The sequence below is a fragment of the Meleagris gallopavo genome, chromosome 12, assembly GCF_000146605.3.
Source record: "Meleagris gallopavo isolate NT-WF06-2002-E0010 breed Aviagen turkey brand Nicholas breeding stock chromosome 12, Turkey_5.1, whole genome shotgun sequence".
NCBI lineage: Eukaryota > Metazoa > Chordata > Aves > Galliformes > Phasianidae > Meleagris > Meleagris gallopavo.
The window spans coordinates 10,953,315-10,971,473 of NC_015022.2; the positions used below are offsets into that span (position 1 = coordinate 10,953,315).

At 39.9% G+C, this 18,159-nt stretch overlaps 1 long non-coding RNA gene across 1 annotated transcript in view; it reads left to right on the plus strand.

Moving 5' to 3' along the window:
• Nucleotides 1-6: 6 nt before the first annotated feature.
• The window catches only part of LOC104912842, a 38,958-nt gene continuing 20,805 nt past the window's right edge, over nucleotides 7-18,159 (plus strand). The window contains exon 1 of the long non-coding RNA XR_002118935.2: nucleotides 7-2,795. This is a non-coding gene — a long non-coding RNA (uncharacterized LOC104912842). The remainder of the gene's footprint in view (nucleotides 2,796-18,159) is intronic.

Below are 18,159 nucleotides of genomic sequence, written 5' to 3' on the forward strand. Positions count from 1 at the left end.
AAAAAAAAAAAAGGTTTACATAATTATTCTAAGCTGGGAGCTGCCATCTCTGAACTAGGTACACAGCTATCCCTGCCAATCCTGTTTGAGTATTTCCAGGCTCTTTGCAGACATTTCTACCTGTTCATCCTGTTGTCTTGAATGTAGTGAAGAGAAAAGCTTGCAGGAATAATACAAAATGTTTTGCTTTTTGCAGGTGGCTAAGATGTTCAAGTCGCAGAGTGATTCAGACCAACACTAACAAATTCCCCAAAGGGTGGAAGTTTTAGTTGAGAAAAATGGAAATCTTGCACAAGAGAGACACAATGTATGGCCTCTCATGTCTTCTCATGTGACTGCTTTGAACTGGAAAGGAAAGGACTGAATAGATAGGTGGCCCTGAGGAGTTTCTTATATTTATTTAAATGAATGAGTAATTAAGTCCTTGAATCTTGTGCCAACTGACTTTCTGCTAAATCTTATCTTACTATTGGCAAAGTGTTGCGTTTCAGCTAACCATGCAAACGGGTTGTTCTTTTCTTTCCAGAGTACAGCCACTTTAATTTGTGATTGCCTAGCATTTCTTTAGTACCTATTTGGTCCTTCTGAATAAATATTCTCTGTGTGGATTAATGCAGTAGGCAGAAGTTACTCATATCACTTCTGCTCCTCAGGGGAAAGGAAACTGTTACTTGTTTCACAAGTAGAATGACTCTGACTGCTTAGCTTTTATTTTAAATAGCAGTCTTTTCTTCTCCAGTTTGTTTGCTTTCACTATGGAAATGCTTCCTTTTAAGTTTGTGCTTATGAATTATTCAACCAGATGATATTTACCTTCCTTAGAAGGTTGTTCCATAAATTTTTGTTGTTTTGCAAGGGGTATATCTGCACAGCAGCCCTAATAGAGCTTATACAAATATACTGACGTAGTTTGGGCTTTGCCAGCTGTATAGCTGTGGAAGGGACTGCAGCCTACAGAAACTGCTTAAGACATAAATAAATGTTTGTTTAATGACCCCTTGCCTACTACAACTACTCTGCTAGCTGAATCTGGGGTGCAATTAAGGATGTCTGGCCTGCAGTCACGGAGGTGCTTGCCCAGTTGACGTAGTAAGTAGCCCTTCATAGATGGGTAGGTGTTGGTCATTGTTGTGACCACATAATTAACTGTAATCTACTATACTTATGTAAGCAGAAAGAGCATTAACATAGGTTTTAAAAGATTTTGCAATAGCTTTCGTACTTTATTTTATTTTCAGATTGCATCTCAAATGGCATGAAGATGAGAATTAATTAAGGATGCTGCAACCCTAATATTTTTAAGGGGCAAAAACTGCACTAATTAATGCTAGAAAATCAAACCGTCCTACAAGTGCTAGGTCTTTTGTCTTTAGTAATGGCTTCTAGTGCAAAGAGTATCTAATTGCTTATATACAATGAATATTTTTTTCTGTGGATTATTGAAAACTTAGCTTGCTGTAGCTGATTTTTGCCTATCTTTGTAACATATATATGAGATAATTTTGGAAAATCTCTGCCAAGCGGGATAAGTAATTTGCTGATGGAGCAAATGATGGAAAGATTGGCTCGAGAGGTAGCCTTTATATTGTCTTCTATCATCAGTTTTATTGCTAAGTATAGTGCATATTTAAAATGAGCATACACAACTTTTAAGGTACTTCATTTGGGTAAACGTTCAATTTTTTAACTTTGTGGAAAAAAAAGAAGTCACTTGATTTGATTTGGCTCTATTATATTTAGGAGAATCAAATCTCCTTGCAACTGATAATGTATAAAAACAACATTAAGTTTCTAAGTGATAATATTTATTGGAGAATGGTAATTATTCACTGGGAGGGTATCCCAAATGATTCCACATTTTTGAGAAGGGGAAGAAAAAAAGAAAAAGGAACTTTATTTCTCCAGTGAAAAACAATTCAGACCAAGCAGTGGCCAGCAAGACCCTTCATGTTGGCTCTGGATGTTGCTTTTATCTTCTAGCTTTAAAAATCTTTCGTTTTTCAAGCACTAGTAATTTAGGTGATTGGCCATCTTTTTCCACAGAATTTTCTTTTTTTTTTTCAACAAACTTCACATTCTTAAAGCAGAAGTCTAAAGGAGAAATCAGAGTGTAATTGGAATGCTGTGCTGTATTCTCTTTCCTGTGACTCTGTGTCCATGTAGGCCATCAGCTGCACCCTCAGTATTAATGCTGATAAGAGCAGAGACACCAGGGGTGCAAAATATTTTTGTACCAAACAGAATCCCTAAATCAGATATGAATACAGTCTCAAGTCTCTGGTAACCTTTGGTTCTGCATGGGGCATCTTTAGCTCATCTTGTAGACAGACAGATTGAAAAGGAGTCTTAAACTAAGGAGTGTGTTACAGCTAGGCCAGAAATACTGCCTGAGGAACATGTGGTTATGTATTTATTGTGCAAGGAGTCATCTGTGTGTGCAGCTACTCGAGACCCACAAGCCCATGAGGATGAAGGAACTGCAACTGTTGCTGAATGATGCTTGTTTCCACAGTTGAAGTGATAATAAGTAGATGAGAGAATAGATGTTTCTGGTATAACTGAGAATCTGAATATCTGTTTCATTCTTGTACTGTGTGCAGGAGGTACAGCAATTGGCAAGTATGTGAATAAAACAGCACTGTTGCTTAGACAGTTATTTCTCCAATATGCCTGATTTTTTTTCGTTTATAAACCTAGTGCCATTTATGGAGGAGATGACCTAAGGAGCAGAAGCTTGCAGATCTTACAACCTTCTGCACTGTGACTTGGCAGCTGGAGTGGAACTGCAAATTCAGGTGACTTTTCTCTTGACTCTGATCATATCAAACTGAGTTCTGTGAGCAGGGTATCTTGAGGACTTGTTTCTTGTATTACAGCTTCTCTGTTCTACTTCAGTGTGGTTCATGATGCTGTGTAGGCTTATTTGTGCTTCTGCCTGGTTTCCCTTGTAAGCAGAAGCAAAGCATGTGGAGGAGAGGATATGAATGCATTCAATTATTTTGTCAGCACTTGCTTTAAATGCATGATTTGAATTCTCACGTAACTTCTGATTCACTTTGATTCTTGTTCAGACTGCTTATAAAAATGGAACGGTTGAATTTAGGCAAGGAAGTACAGTTTTCCTCGTTGCATTGTGTGAGGGAGGACAGTCAAGAAAGCAACTAAGGTTTGTTCACTACCCGTTGTAGTGTTGACACGTAATCCTTTGGTATTTATAATGTTTTGAAATTCTTCTTTGAAGTGTGTTAAATGTTATTAATTTTTCTACTGCTTAGTGTTAGATCCAGATGCATGCATATGTCTATGAAGTGACAAAAAGTGTGTATGTTTCTGATTGTGCTATTTCTCACCAGTTTGCAGTTCTATTCCTCAAACTTGTTAGTATCTGTGATTTGCTTCTTGCTTATCCCTTGAGATAGTAACTTGAAATGATTGTGTAGGCCTGTATGGGCCTGACTGACTCTACTGGGGCTTAGAAAAATAGTTTACATGCAAGATAAAACATTTACATGTATGTAGCATTTTGATTTATCAATATTTCTGAATTTTGATCCCTGTTTTATGTGTCTCCATCATATTCTTCATTGTGAGTATTGTGCTTTTTGATTCCTTTCGCGCTAAAGGAAATAAGATGAAAATAATTATTTTTTTATAGTTTCTATTAATCAACTGAACTGAAAAGTTTAGAGGCATTCATCTTTTACATCAGTATCATTCCGTGATCATAAAACTCTTGCAAAGCATGACTAACAGGAAGGAAAAATAAATACCTTAAAGTTGTGTGGTTTGGGCAGAGACTTTTGTTTCAACATATCCTGTTTTCCTACAGATGCATTATATATTTATTTATTTTTAATTTCTCTTTCCTCCTCCCTACTCATTCCTCCTCCTTCCTATTTTCCTGAGGGATCCAACTCCATAACCCCTCACTGACATTCAGAGGAATCTTTTTATTATCAATTTATGGAATTATTATTACTGAAGCTGCTCGTCTTTATAAAGATTTGCTGATTCTGGAATTGGAACCACAAAGAAGAGGAGCAAAGTTTCAGTAGTGTTTCCCTGTTTGCATTTTTGGTGGCTGCATAAAAGGATTGTCCTTCACCCTTACAAAAGTATCATGTCTCATTGTTCTCCAGTGAGATTCCTAGGTGCTTTTTGTTTTCCCTCAAAAAAGCTTCTAGTGTAGAAAGCTGACAATAAATATTGATTTGCAAAGGCAACAAAAGTAGACTTCTGTCAAAAAAAAAATCCAAAGCCTTTTTTAGACTATGCATTTCTTACATGCTCACAGACACATTTGCTGTTCTGCGAAAGGGAGGGAAATTCTGCAATGTTATGCTGCTTTTTATGAAGTGGTCACAAAGCACAGCTGAAGTATGCATTTCCTCAAGAGAAGTTACAAATGGGAGATGGAGTGATCATTGTCACCAATTCAATGCTGGCCTTTTGCTTATCTGTGGAGAGTTCTTTCCAGAATTTTACTGGTGGTTCTTTTACACTGTAATAAATAAAGTCAGGTAATGAATAAGTCACTCTTGTTTCATTGTTTTCTGAATGATTTACACTGGTGTAAACTGCTACTTTGGAATATTATGGCGTTTGTTTTGCTGTAGTACAAGTCTTCAGGCTTAGGGAGGCCTTGAGCTTCAGTGATGACTTACAGCAGTCATGTGCACCACTGTCCCTTCTGCCATATTCTCCTGCAGCCAGTAACTTCCTGCCTCCACGCCTTGCAAAAAATGAAACCCGCAAACTTCATTTTAAAAGATGGCTTTAGAGGGACAAAAATAATTTTGGAGAGGGATAGTAGCAAATGATCTCTGATCTCTTAACTAGGAGGTCAGAATACAGTTTTTTGCTCTCTCGATGACTTCATAGAATTTGAAGAAGGGGAATTCAGCTGTTCTGTAATTGTAGGGTTCAAGAAAATGGTTTGGAATTGGTTTGTGGTGCAAGCCCAAGTGCTGTCCTTAGAGGAGCTGCACGAAGGCTGATGAAAAGGCAGATTGAATCATGATTAAAGAGAACTTAAAGTCCATGGCAGCTTCAGGAGGTCTATTCCTTTGCCATGTGTGAAGGCAGTGTAACTTTTGGACTAGGCTTACTGCTTAATGCTCTGAGATTATAGTCCTTCTTAGTATGAAGGGGAGCATTTAAAGTAAAGATTAGTCATGTAGAAATATGGACTGAGATGACAAAAAATAAAGCAAATTGTTTTGTGAATGTTATGCTCATTTAGCAATGAATACTTGTTGCCTCTCATGCATGTTTGACCAAAAATCCTTATTTTTATTTTTCTAAAACTCCTTTGTATGATGGGTTTATAATAATCCATCTAATTCCAAAGACTGATTTATTTGCTCAGTGGCACAGATGCATTCAGAGCCACATGGTGCTGTAATACACTAACAGGTGATGGGGATGCTACGGAGCATACTTGCAGCAAATTGTTTTCCATCTTTCATCTCTTGTCATGATAGCATTTACCTTTAGGAGGTCAAGAAAATGACTTTTTTAGAAGAAGCAGCTGGCATTGCTTCGTGGAGTGATTGACAGAAGGAGCTGTGTAAGTGGCAGCTGAAGCTGCACTTCCCCTGGAGACTAGGCACAGTATCTTCATGACAAGTGCTGTTATCACTGGTCTGGGGATTGAAAGCTGATCCTATTCATGAACCCATGTCTCTTGTAATGTTACTGTCGTGCAGTATGAACAGCTTAGGAAGGTTATTTTAGATTAACCTTCCTGTATTAAAACAGTGTCTCGTCTTTTCCTATCACATCCAACACTGTAAGCATCAAGGCCAGTGGGTAAATGAACTGCAGCTGATGTCAAAGAGAAAGGTGAGAGAAGAAATGTAAGAATGTAATGAAAAAAATGACATCACACTTCGCTTCTGTGGATGCCTGTATAGCAACTGTAGCAATTGCAGAATGGAATTGCAGTGTTTCTCTGAAAGTGCTTAGTAATAGTGTGCAAGTCTGCAGTATGGAAGATGCTGTCTTGACAGGCAGAATGTAACTACCACTCAGATCATCTCTTCTGTATAATTTTGCCTCTGTGAAGAAAAGCATGAAGAAGGAACTTCTGCCACTTATTTCTCTGTCTTCCTCGCTGTTGTTTAGATTTCACAGAAACCCCTTTGCTGTGGCATTCTCATCACTCCAGAAAGCATGATGGGAGCAGCAGCAGTTCCCTGAGTTCTGATTTCCTGGATACATGGAAAGCAGCTCTATATAACTTCAAGCCCTTTCTTCTGGGACCCAGCAATGAATCGTGGCTTCTGTTAAAGTAAAGAGTTTCTGCACACAGGGATCTTTGAAGAGGTGTTCTGAAATCCACAGCCTATGCAAGGGTGTATAAGAGACTGCTATAAAGGAAAGTATAAAGATTTCCCTGTTCTTATGTTCTCTCTCAGTTGAGCACCCCAAAGCTGCTACATACTTGAACAGGCCTTTGCCGTTCTGGGCTTTTGAAGACTTTGGGCCATAGCAGAGGAAAGTACAGCTTTTTGTCTGTCCTGCTTTTTGATAGCTGGCACTTGTGCTTGAACTTATCAACACCATTTCTTCCAAGCCAAAGAGAAAATGCCAAAACAGTGCTTGACAAAGGAAAATATTGAACTGTGAAAAAAGGAGACCAACATAGTGGACTCTGCTTTTGCTCTAGAGCTTGTGGGTGACTTATTTCTCTGGCCAGAAAGAAAGAAACTGTAGATTTCTCTCATAGCTGACTAAAATATTGGCAAATGGCTGCATCTTCTAAGCATGTCTGAGGGGTGAAGTAACCTTAAGTTTCCCTTGCTTTTGTTGTATAAACAGTTTTAGTATTGATATTAGCAGTTTGCACTTGAGCAATGTCATTGTCATATGATGTGTGAGTCACTCGTAGACAATCAAAAAAGAGTTACCCAGGTCATGCTTTTGGCCATCTTGAGCCAGAGATTGTATTTCCTTTGGGCAGGCAGCCAAAGGGAAAACAGAGACCAAAAGAGCTGAACAGTGAACTTGAATATTTGCTATAACCTGGGTTAGGAGAAAAGTGAAAGCACAACAAAGGAGCTGTTAGGTGAAAAAAAATCATGCATACTTTTAATAGTGGTGTTGGCACATTTTCAGACAGTCTTCAGTGTACCATGTGGATGGCGTGGCATTTGCATTAGAGTGGCAAGTTGCCTCTGTAGAAGTTATCCACTCCTTTTGCAATTGATTACATGGAAGTGTGGTATGTAATACAGCCTAACTTTCAGGTTTAATACATGCAGATTGAGGTTCTGGACCAGAGTATCGCTTGGGGTAAATCATTGTGGCTTTTGTTGCTTCAGTTGAGTCCTGTTTCTTTTCTGCCTTATGAGGAGCTGCTTTTTGTGACGCTTCATTTTGTGAATACCAGGTACTTGTAATAATGCTAGCTGAGCCTTTTTTCTTTTTCTTCATTTTTTATTTTACTGGAGAGCTGAAATATTTTTACAGGCTTGTAAGCACTCTTGCAGACAGCAAACTACTGTGTATGAGGAGGCTGTTGTTGTTGCCAGCTCCATGTTTTTATGACAAATCTCGTGATATTTTGTTTTTCTAAAGACCTCAGGTCTTGCATTTCATCAGAATCTCTGTTTTCATTAAAAAAAAAAACAAAAACAAAAACAACTTTCCAGTTTGATGTTGGCATCAAATTAGAGAAAAACTTGAAAATGTTTGCAGCTTCATCATGATGGCAAAAAAAAACCCCAAATGCATACAAGAACCCCCAAATATAGTATTTTGCTTTAAAAAAGCAAACAAAAAATCCCAAACCACCAAGCAAATGAAAGGCCTGTGGTTCTGAAAGGCAGGCTCTTAGGTCTGTGTTGTGGTCTTTTACTGTAACTGAAAAAGTGACTTTTGTAATACTTTTTATAAAGGATTTATTTATTTGTTTGATTGCAGATAAGCTTCTTGCAGAATCCTTATTTAAAAGAAGAAGATGTTGAATCCTCTGAAAACGTTGGTCACTTGGTAAAACAAAGAATTGCTAATTGTCCCTGAACAGATGTCTTCTTCCTTAGATTTAATTCTTGCTCTGAGTCTGGATGTTCCAAAGCAGAAGGGTTGGAGGCTGACAGTAATTCTTGTCCTAAAATATTGAGCTACTCTTGGGGGTAAAATGGTAGTTATTGCTAGTTTTTGTTCATCACTTCTTGTAGAACGTACGCTGGGCTAATTCTTCTTTTCAGAGTAAATATTCAAGTAGCTGATCTTGTTTTGTTTTTTATACCTTGGGTTTTCCTTATGATGACTATCACAGACAGCTGGAAGTAGCTTTGTGATCATAGGCACTGGTTCTCATGGAAGGCTTCAACCATCCTGGTATCTGCTGGACAGCAGTGCTCCCAGGCACACACAGCCCAGGAGGCTCCTGCGGTGCGTGGGAGATAAAGTTCTGATAAAGCAGGCAGTAGAGGAGCCGGTGAGGAGAGGTGTGCTGCTGGCCCTTGTTCTTCCAAACAAGGAAGGACTGGTTGGGACAGTGTTGGGTGCAGCAGCCGTGAGATAATGGAGTTCAGGATCTTAATGGAAGAAATTAGGATTGTAACCCTGGACTTCGGGAGAGCCTGTCCTCTTCAAGGACCTACTTTGGAGGCATCTCATGGCATTAGAAGGTAGGGAGGCCCAAGAAAACTGATTGCCATTCAGGCACCACTTCTTCCAAGTTTAAAATCTGTGCATCTCTAGTAGTAAGAAATCAGGCAGATGTTGCAGGAGACCCATGAATGAGTAAAGAGTTCATGTGAAAAATTCAAAAGAAAAGTCTATGGAATGTGGAAAAGGGGCCACTTGAGAGAAATATAGGAACGTTGTCAGAACTTGCAGGGATGCAACAAGGAAGGCTTATGCCCATTTGGAATTAAATCTGGTAAGAGAGGTCAAGGACAACACAAAAGGCTTCTTTAAGTATCTCAATGGCAAAAGGAAGACTAGGGACAACACGAGCCCACTGCTGGATGAGGTGGGTGCCCTGATAATGGAGGTTCCTTCCAACCCCTATGATTCTGTGACTTAAGTAGGATTTTAAAGAAGAAAACAAAGCACAACACCACAACTAGAACTCCTTTAGCCTCTTGCTTGCCTTAGAGTAAATGTGTTTGTGCTGTGCTTTTACTGGGGGAGTTGATGCATTCTATGAATTGAAGTGCTTAGGTGAAGTCTTTGGAGTACTTGGGCAAGTAGTATTGAATGAGACTTTATTATAAAGAGGACTGGAGCTTTCCTTCGTTTGCTGGTTCTTACAAATCAGCCTTTCTTCTTTGCTCAGTAAGAGAAAGACTGTGTATCAGTCTTGCACAATGCCATTAGACAGTCTTGCAAAATAAGGGAGAGAAACAAAATAATGTTTGGTATTTTAGGTGTAAAATTCTATTTGAACTTGAGTATTTCCGATCAGCTTTAATTATAATGAATAAGTAACAAAAAGGTAGCAGATCATGGTGGAAGCTTTTTACTCTGATTTTGTTGATAATAAATGCTGTTGTAGGTGCAACAGTAACCAGGGCCAGAAGATGGAGAGACGGGTACTGGAGAAATGAGCAAACTCTAGGTTGGAAATTGTGCAACTAGAAGTAACATTACAGCAGAGAAAATAAGAATTTGGAAGGTTCGGTAACCTTTTTTTTCTTTAACTCATTATTTTGGAAAGGTGGGTGGACTTGTCACAGAGAAAGTCTGCAAAGATAATCATTTCCTTGTACTTCGATTGACATCCTGTAACTTGTGTAAATATCCAAATCAGAGGATATTTTCTGTGCCTTGAAGCTGCACTGATTCTATGTGGTTATCCTCTAGGAAACATTTCTTAGATTTATAGCGATGTAAGGAGGGAGTGTTTTATTTCCTTTTTTTCTATGGGTTTAAGGAAATTCTTTGAATCACAGGTGTATTTTTAGTGTTCCGAGGTGAAGATGGAGACTTCCCTGTTGTGCCATATTTATTCTGATGACGCAGCTATGTCAGACCTCTTTGTGATGAGATTTTTTACTGGCTGATAATTACATTGCCTGAGAGAATGCTGCTTTCCTTTGAGATACCAAAAATAGGGGAGAACATCGCTGGATCTCATCAATGGATCAAAAATGTATTTTCTCTCTTCCTTCAGCCCTGGCAAAGTGTCTTCTTGAACGCTGCATAATTTGCTATACGATGGCTTTTAAAAAGCTAAACGCATACTTGTGGGAAGTGAAATGAATGATTTGTGGATTGTGCAGCAGTGGAGAAACTGTTGGCAAAATCTGGGGTGTTTTTTCTATGCTGATTGCTCAGAGATGTGTTATAATACCTAATCAGAAGTCATTACTGGTTTATGCAGCATCAACTGATGAAACCTTCTACACAGAGACCTTGTGGCATCCCTCAGGGCTGGATGGTTCTTTAGTGGACCACATTCCTGAGATCAGCCGATAGGGCTGCATCTTTCACCTTCACCCACACAGACTGTCTGCCAGATGAGCACACAGTTAAATACTTTGTGAGATAAGTCCAAAAATGTGTTTCTACTCTCGATGCTTTCTACTGGAGGAACAGCCACGGTGGTGTAGGTTTTGTTGACAAGGTTACCCTTGTCTTCTGGAAGGAATACCAAGGAGAAACCTATTTCACAGAGGAGTCTCTTTCCCCATGATGGTTGGTCTTTCCAGCACAGCAATATTAATCAGTAGTGGAAGCACCTGATTTTATGATGGCATCAGGAGGGAATAGATATGGATCACGCCTACCACCTAGAGGAGTTTTTGCTCTAAGACCAGAATGTGTTGCAAAATGTCAGGTAAAAGAATCAGAGTTTTAGGACAGGGCAAATAGGAAGAAGGTGGGGGCTGATGCTAGGATAAGGGGTTTCAGAGGTAGATCTAATTTTATTGATGTATGTAGAAATAAAGGAATGAATTTATAACACCTTTTCTAAAAAAGACTGTTTGAAAACTGAGAAAACCCTTCCTTACTGCTGTGAGATGCATTAAAATCACCCAGTGGAAGCAATGATGTATATCCATGTGAATGTGTTTTGATGTCTTCTTAGAAGTTTAGATGAAACACCCACATCCAGGAAGCGAGCGAGCTCATGTGAGAGCACAATTGCAAATTTTTATTAGATGAATGATGTAGGCCTTTTCACTTTGGAAGCACTGAACTTTGGCAGTTTGGCTTTATCTGAGGTGAAAGAGACAAGCTAACAATTCAAAGCTTATTTCTACATGACAGGAGACCTCGTGATACAAACTAACTCATTTTTTAAAAACTATTTTTAAATCCGATGATTTGTTCATTCTTGTTGCAGATGAACAGTATCTCCTTGTTCTGGAGAGATGAGTTTTCTTTGCAAAGCACAACAACCACCACCCCATTTCCATAGGAGAATGGTGCAGGAAATAATGGAGATATCCAATAGGATTTGGTGTAAATTACTCCGGTAATAACAAAACCATGGATCTTTATTCAGCTACTTGTAAACTTGTACAAATCTGTTGTCTTGGTAGCTAATGTTAGTTAGGTAATGTTGTAGCTTTGTGAAATCCATGAAGCTAAACAATTGAGAACCTATGAAAATCAATAGGGAATTTCATTCTTTTCATAGATTTGGATCTTAGCCAGCCTGTAGAATTTTAGCACAGGGAGCAGCTTTATTTTAAAACTTTCATAGAGGTTTGAAGGCAAACTTCCTTTTTCTAGTGAACCCCATTATTTTGTTCCACATAGGTATCAGTTTTTCTATATGAAATGGAACCAAAAAATCTTTCTGTTCAACTTTACATATGGTTAGAATATTTTCTTCATAGTGTTTTAGCAAAAAATAAGTGTTTAACAAAAATAAATCTATCAGGGCTTCTGCAGAGTAAGCTTTTTCATGGTGAAGCTCAGAGCAAAATCTACAGCACTCTGCTGTATTATGGGGGAAGAAGTGCTGCCTCAGTAGCTTTTACCTAATGCTCGACATAGTCTTTATGTGTAGGTTTGTATGATTATTGCTCCTTGGAGTAGACGAATATATGGAATGATCTCACTCTGCTGTTAAGATAATTTGTCTCTGGGGCTTCTGATCTTCTTTGCATTTCAATGACATCACCCTTTTTACTGTAAATCACTGATGTTGACTCCTGGCCTTGCTATAAAACCTGCAGAAATATGGGGCAGACCTCAACATGCTTATGTTAATATTGTTAGATGTACAACTATCTTAGCTGCTCAAAATAACACTTCAGAGATAGTAAATTGGCATCCATGTTGTCACTTTCAGTGTTCCAACCATGCTCCTTATAAGCCTACCCATGTATTACAAACATCTTTTAAATTCCCATCTAAATAGCTCTATCATTTAGACTGAGACACAACAGCAAAGAAACTTTTCTCCCCAGACATTAACTTTTGAATTTCAGACACATAGCAAAAAATCAGTCTATTGTTTTTTTTACCTACAGCAAGTGTCCTTCATTTATAGAAGGCAGCAATCTTACGTGAACCAACAAATATAATTTCCTCATTTAACAGAGCTTGTCTCAGTGGACCTTAGAAATGGTTCTTCCTCTGAGTGGTGTTTATCACCTTCTTTAGTAATAACCTTCCTGTTGTCATCCTGCAGTTTTTCTGAGTCTGAAAAACTGAATTTTCTTGCCGCAGTCTGTAACAGATTGAAGCAAAGGGAGCCTTCTGCCTTTGTTGGCCCTGCCATGGGCTGGCCTATGTGGATTTTGCCTCTAGGGCAACATTGCCTTTCTGTGTTACTGGTCGTAAACTCCAGTGCCTAATTAATGTCTTACAATAACTGTATCAAAATCAACAAAATCAAAGCAATGTTTTCAGATTGATTTGTGTACGGTTACTTTCACTCCTTGCCCTGCACGTTTGGACACACTCCTGTTTTGTTTGTATGGCCTTTCCTGCACTACAGGAAAGCTGTCCCTAAGAAGATATGAGCACAAGGTAGCTGTGATGGGCAGTTTGGGAAGTGGTAGGAGGCTGCAGATGCTGTTATTGACCATTTTTGATTGATAACATTAGAGGTTGACACATGTCATCTTTGGCTTCTTAATGTGATCTGTGTCCTGCCTGCACTGGAAGGAAAACAGACAAAAGCAGCTGATAGGCAGTAGCTGCCAATGTGTACAGTGACATACAGGAACATTTCTATGAAGTTCCCATCTCTGGGATTATATTGCACAGGAAAAACAACTTAATAAGCATTGTGTTCAAAGCTATTGAAATTGCCACATCTTCAAGTTATGTCACAGTTTCAGGTCTACTGATCCCCCTATAAATGTTTTTAAGAACTGTGCTGGACAGTAGTGAGATCCAGGTGTAGAAAAGATAGGGTTTGTCATCTTGTCCTTCCCCTCCTTCCTGCTGCTTCTCTTTGTCTGTTGTACTTTGTTCTTTGTTTTCCTGGGAAGCCCCAGAGCTGTCAAACATTGTGCAGTTTGTTCGTCTCTTGGCTTTACTGTGCAACCACTGCACACTGTTTTGATAGCTAACTTAGTCTGAGCTGAACCTGAAGTCATCATTCTCCCCTCTTCACCTCAATGACATTGTTCCAGATTCTTGTTCAACGTGTTCTTTACTACAGGAGTCCACGTGAGGTATTTGCTGTGTTCAATTTGTGTACCTGTTTTTAAGGAAATGTTGCTAACAACCTAGATAAGAAAATTGAAAACTAAAACCAAGTGAGATCGTCCTCCTATGTCCAGGCATTTCCATTCAGAATTACATTTCCCCTCACCAACACAGATGAAGTGATCTGTGCCATTTGTGTTTGTGCACAGGATTATGTGCTGTAGACAGCAATTTCTGGGCCTTTCAGAGCTGCTGATCAGAAGGCAAATGGGAGGGGAATATTCTGAAAAGAAGGAACCGAACTGTACTTTGTGTTGTGCTCTTTATGCGTTTTCCAGCTGCTTGTGCTTCTAACCTTTAACGTTCCTCATGGGACACTGATGCAAATCTGCGTTCAGTTTTTTCTTTGTGCATTACACACAAGACCAAGAGGAAAGCTGTAATTTGCAATATTAGGAAACGTTTCTCGGTGTCCCTGTTCCCCCGAGTGTGAACACATACATTTAAATATGAATGAAATTGGGCCAGAACCCCTCCTAGTTCAGAGCCAGGCACAGACTGCCTGTTCTTTCTGCTTTAAGCACTGTACTTTTTTTTTTTTTTTTCCTTTGTCGAACAACAGCCACCATATGGGCTGAGCTTCAGCCAGTCAACTTCAAAATTACAAACACTCTTTTCACTGTAAATTGAATGGAAAAGGATGTCAGTTATTGCTTTCCTCCTGTGGCCGCACCACAAGAGCACCTGCAGTAAAAAACGGGCATTCATGCTCTGAAAGGCACCACATGCTGCTGTTGTTGGCGGGCTGGTAGCTAACCTTGGCTTTGCTCACCCGCTCCTATCACAGTGACAAGATGACAGAGATAAGAGCCGCACTTCTGAATGCCAGTTCACTTAAAGACATGTCTGAGCACTTATCCCCAGCGTTCTGTTTGCACTGAAGGAAGTCGAGATCTGCTTAGGAAGATGCTATCTGTGGTATCCTTCAAAGGGCGGTTTGCCTTGGGCACGTGTTTACCATACTGATTTTGAAGTCTGTTAGGAAATTGTAACTGTTTTCTCCGAAAGCTTCAAAGTGGTGGCTCGGCTCGTTTATGGGACTATCTGGTTCCCAGTCTGAGTGCCAGAATGAGAGTGTTCTGCTTCTCACCTGTGGAATAGCAGAGAGGGATGTGACTCTGTATCCACAGGGCAGGTTTGAACCCGGAGCTGCGTGAAAGGGTGCAAAGAGGGTTTGAGCAGGGAGAAACTGATGATGTCTGGAAGCAGTGAGCTGGGCAGTCCGTTAAGGGAGACAGCTGCTAGGGCAGGAAAGGTTCCTCGCATCCCAGTGTGTAGTGAGACAGCTGAGCTGGGGAGCGGGCTGCAGCTGCTGCCGTGAACCCACCGGCTGTTGTGTTGTAGGAGCACTGGTGGTTTCTCCATCATCTGCTGCGGCCATTAACTCTTCCTTTCCAAGATGTGTAGATGTCATTATTGAACTAGACAAAATGTTTATTCAGTCCGTGATTTAAAATTATTGGGAAGAGTGGGTGGCTTTAATAATTAATGTGTTTTCTTTTATCTTCAGAAGCCGAAAGCTACATGGCCGGGTAAAGTATTAGTGTTTTTGCTGAGCTCCCCCGTGGATTGTCAGATGCATTACAGATCTGTCTTATGGCTTTCTTTCAAAGACTCCTAAAGTTCAGTGCCTACAGCCATAGGCCCTGCTTGTGGATCACTGGAGGTAGTCATTAGGTGAAGGCTGAGTGCACTGAAGGATATATTCTAGTCCTTGTGGGCTGACCAAATAACATTCAGAATGTTAGTTTACAATTACTGCTTATAACTTAAAGCCTGTGGAGGCCTTAAGCTTTTCTGCCAATGTTAAAGCCCACAATACTTAAACAAAACCAAAAATTTTAACGTCATCAGCCGTGCAATTCTCAAAATCATCTGACAGCATGTAGCATCAAAAGTTTGTTTTTATGCATCGTTCTGTGTAGTTGCCCTTCTCCCCAGAAGTATGAGAGGATGATAGAACCTGCTCCTATTCAAATAACCTCAAAACTAGATGCTGGTACTCAAAAGTTGTATTTAGAGAATGCTCTTTATCTTCAGGGAACTTTTAAATACTTTCTCCTGAGAAGGCAGATGGTACTGCATGCCATCGCTATGGTCAGGTGGTTCTTCCTTGATTTCTCTTCTAGTCCTAGGCTTTCATTTAGCATTTGTGTGTATTGTAACTACCATAGTTGACATGTCCCTTCCAACCACTGCAATTATGTGATTCTGTGACATGCCTGGAAAGCTCTAAATCTGAAAATTAAATTTCTTTCCTGAGGTTTTTTATTTTATTTTATTTTTCAATATATCCATTTATGCACTTGTTTCCTATGATCTCTGCAGTTATGAAAATTAATACCCCAGGTTTCTGTTAGCTGTGCTATTTACTAATGTCTAGCCTTCCCTTTTTCTGATTCTAAACACTTTATAGATTGAGCAGATATCTGTACAGTATTGGTGGCTTTTCAGTTTGAACCTCTAGGTTTATTATTGTTTATGCTGTTTAAAATGGGCTTGGAGGCACACTGCAGTGTGGCTGGCACCTGGAACTCTTATAGCTGGTTCACCGTTGGTGTTGCACCTTGTTTTTCACAAGTGAGGCTGTTTCTCACATCTTTGCTAGATTCTTCAAATACATGTAGTATATGATACATCTTCCAGGAAGGCAAATCCAGGTTAGGAATAGCAATACAGATGCTTGTATCTTAAGCTGTGCTTGTAGTGCTGGCTCACAATGTTTGCTTTCAGACAATTTCCCCCCAGGTATTTCCAAAATGCCTTCAGCAACAAAACTTCAACTGTTTTTCTTCTGTCACCCTGTGTAAAAACTCCTTTTTTGAGTTATATAGGCTGGTGAACAGTTGAGAAGGTGGCAGAAGAGAGTTAGAAAAGTGATATTTGTTTGTTAAACACACTAAATACAACATTAGGAGAGGAAAATCCTATTCTACCCAGTGTCTTGATAAGCTCAGTGCAAGCTCTCACTGAGATACGCTCATTCTCAGAAGTGTTTCGGAGTTCCTAACATTCATTTTCCACGTGTCATGTGTTGCCATCGCTTACCTTAAGTCAAGCAGCTGCTTTTATGTCTTGTTTTTCTGCTAGCTCTGAGCCTGGTGCTGGACTTGCTGGTGCAGTTATTCTGCTTTGAACGCAGCACTTACATAAACAGAGCAAGGAGAGGTGTTACTTCCTTTGGACTGTGTGAAAGTGGTTCTGGCAGCTTAGAGAGAGTTGACCTGAAGTAGATTGCTTTAGAAGAATAAAACTCTGAAAATAACAAAGGTCTGAGCTGCATCAGAGATAAGGTCAGTTGTGGGTTGTTTTAGTTATTACTATTGTTAGTAGTAGTACTAGTAGTAGTAGTATAGTACTTGCTTTGTTCTGTCTCCAGGATTCTAGAAAATGTGACTGACCTTTTGACCATGGATGGGTTGAGTTTTTGTGAAGAGGTTTCTTCAATATGCTGAAAGAAAATAAACATATTCAAAAAGGTTGAGAATTTAATCCCACAGAAGTGCTTAAGAAAAGCTGGACAAATTCTTGCACTAATTCCACAACCCCCTTGAGTGGCAGGTTCAGCACAGTTTCCCCACTCCCTTTATTGGCACTTAAAGTGATCGCAAAGCTGTGTAAGAGCAGTGCCATGGCAGGAGCTGAAAGTGAGGTACCAGTGCAGGCTCCTCTGCCGTGGGAGGAGAGGAGGAAAAACCCAAACCTCCAGCAGGTTACACCCACGCTGATAGCTCCCAGGAGGCTTTGCTTTTACTTCTGCTTGCTCTCAGGGAGGATTTTTCTGCCTCTCAGTCATCAGCCTCTGAACAGCTTTCCTCTCCGGCATCCCCAAAGTAACACCCAGGGAATTATAGCACATCAGTGAATAGCCCACAGGGGCCTCTCACCAATCAGGTCCTCCATTACCTTCTGTTTTCACAAGGCGTTACCCACATTGCCCAAGTCACAGTGACAAATGTTTCCCCTATATTTTTTTAAAGGCATGAAATACAGAACTAAAAGAAACATGAAGAGGTTATGGAATCATTTGTATTTAGTGCCCGGTTGGTACTGTGCAACCCAGACAGGAGCTATCCCTGACTCAGTGCTTTAAATATATCATGTAGGCCTCTGTTATGAAACAGACCTGGTCTTGGAAAGAAAAGAAAGAAAGAGTGACTTGATAAAGCAGGTGGCATGCGAAGCTCTAATCCCCCACGTTTCACAATGGGATGTCAGTAGCCTACCTGTGACACCATCATTTCCTCAGCTCTCTACCCTCTGTGTTTACAACATTTCTCCTGACAGCTGAGAAAGAATAAGTTTCCAAGGGCTCAAGTTTTTTCAGCAGCACCCAGAAGTCTGGCACCTTACCCTGACCTTGTAAGTCTGTGAAACTGTCCTGGAAATTAAATGGAAACAGACTCTCTCAAGAGAGTCCAGCTCTCTCCTACTTCTGGTTGGGCCAGAAACACTGAGAACAGGCAGATATCCTAGCAGTGTTCTGGTACCTTCCTACCCAACCTAAGCCAAAACCAGGAAGTGTTA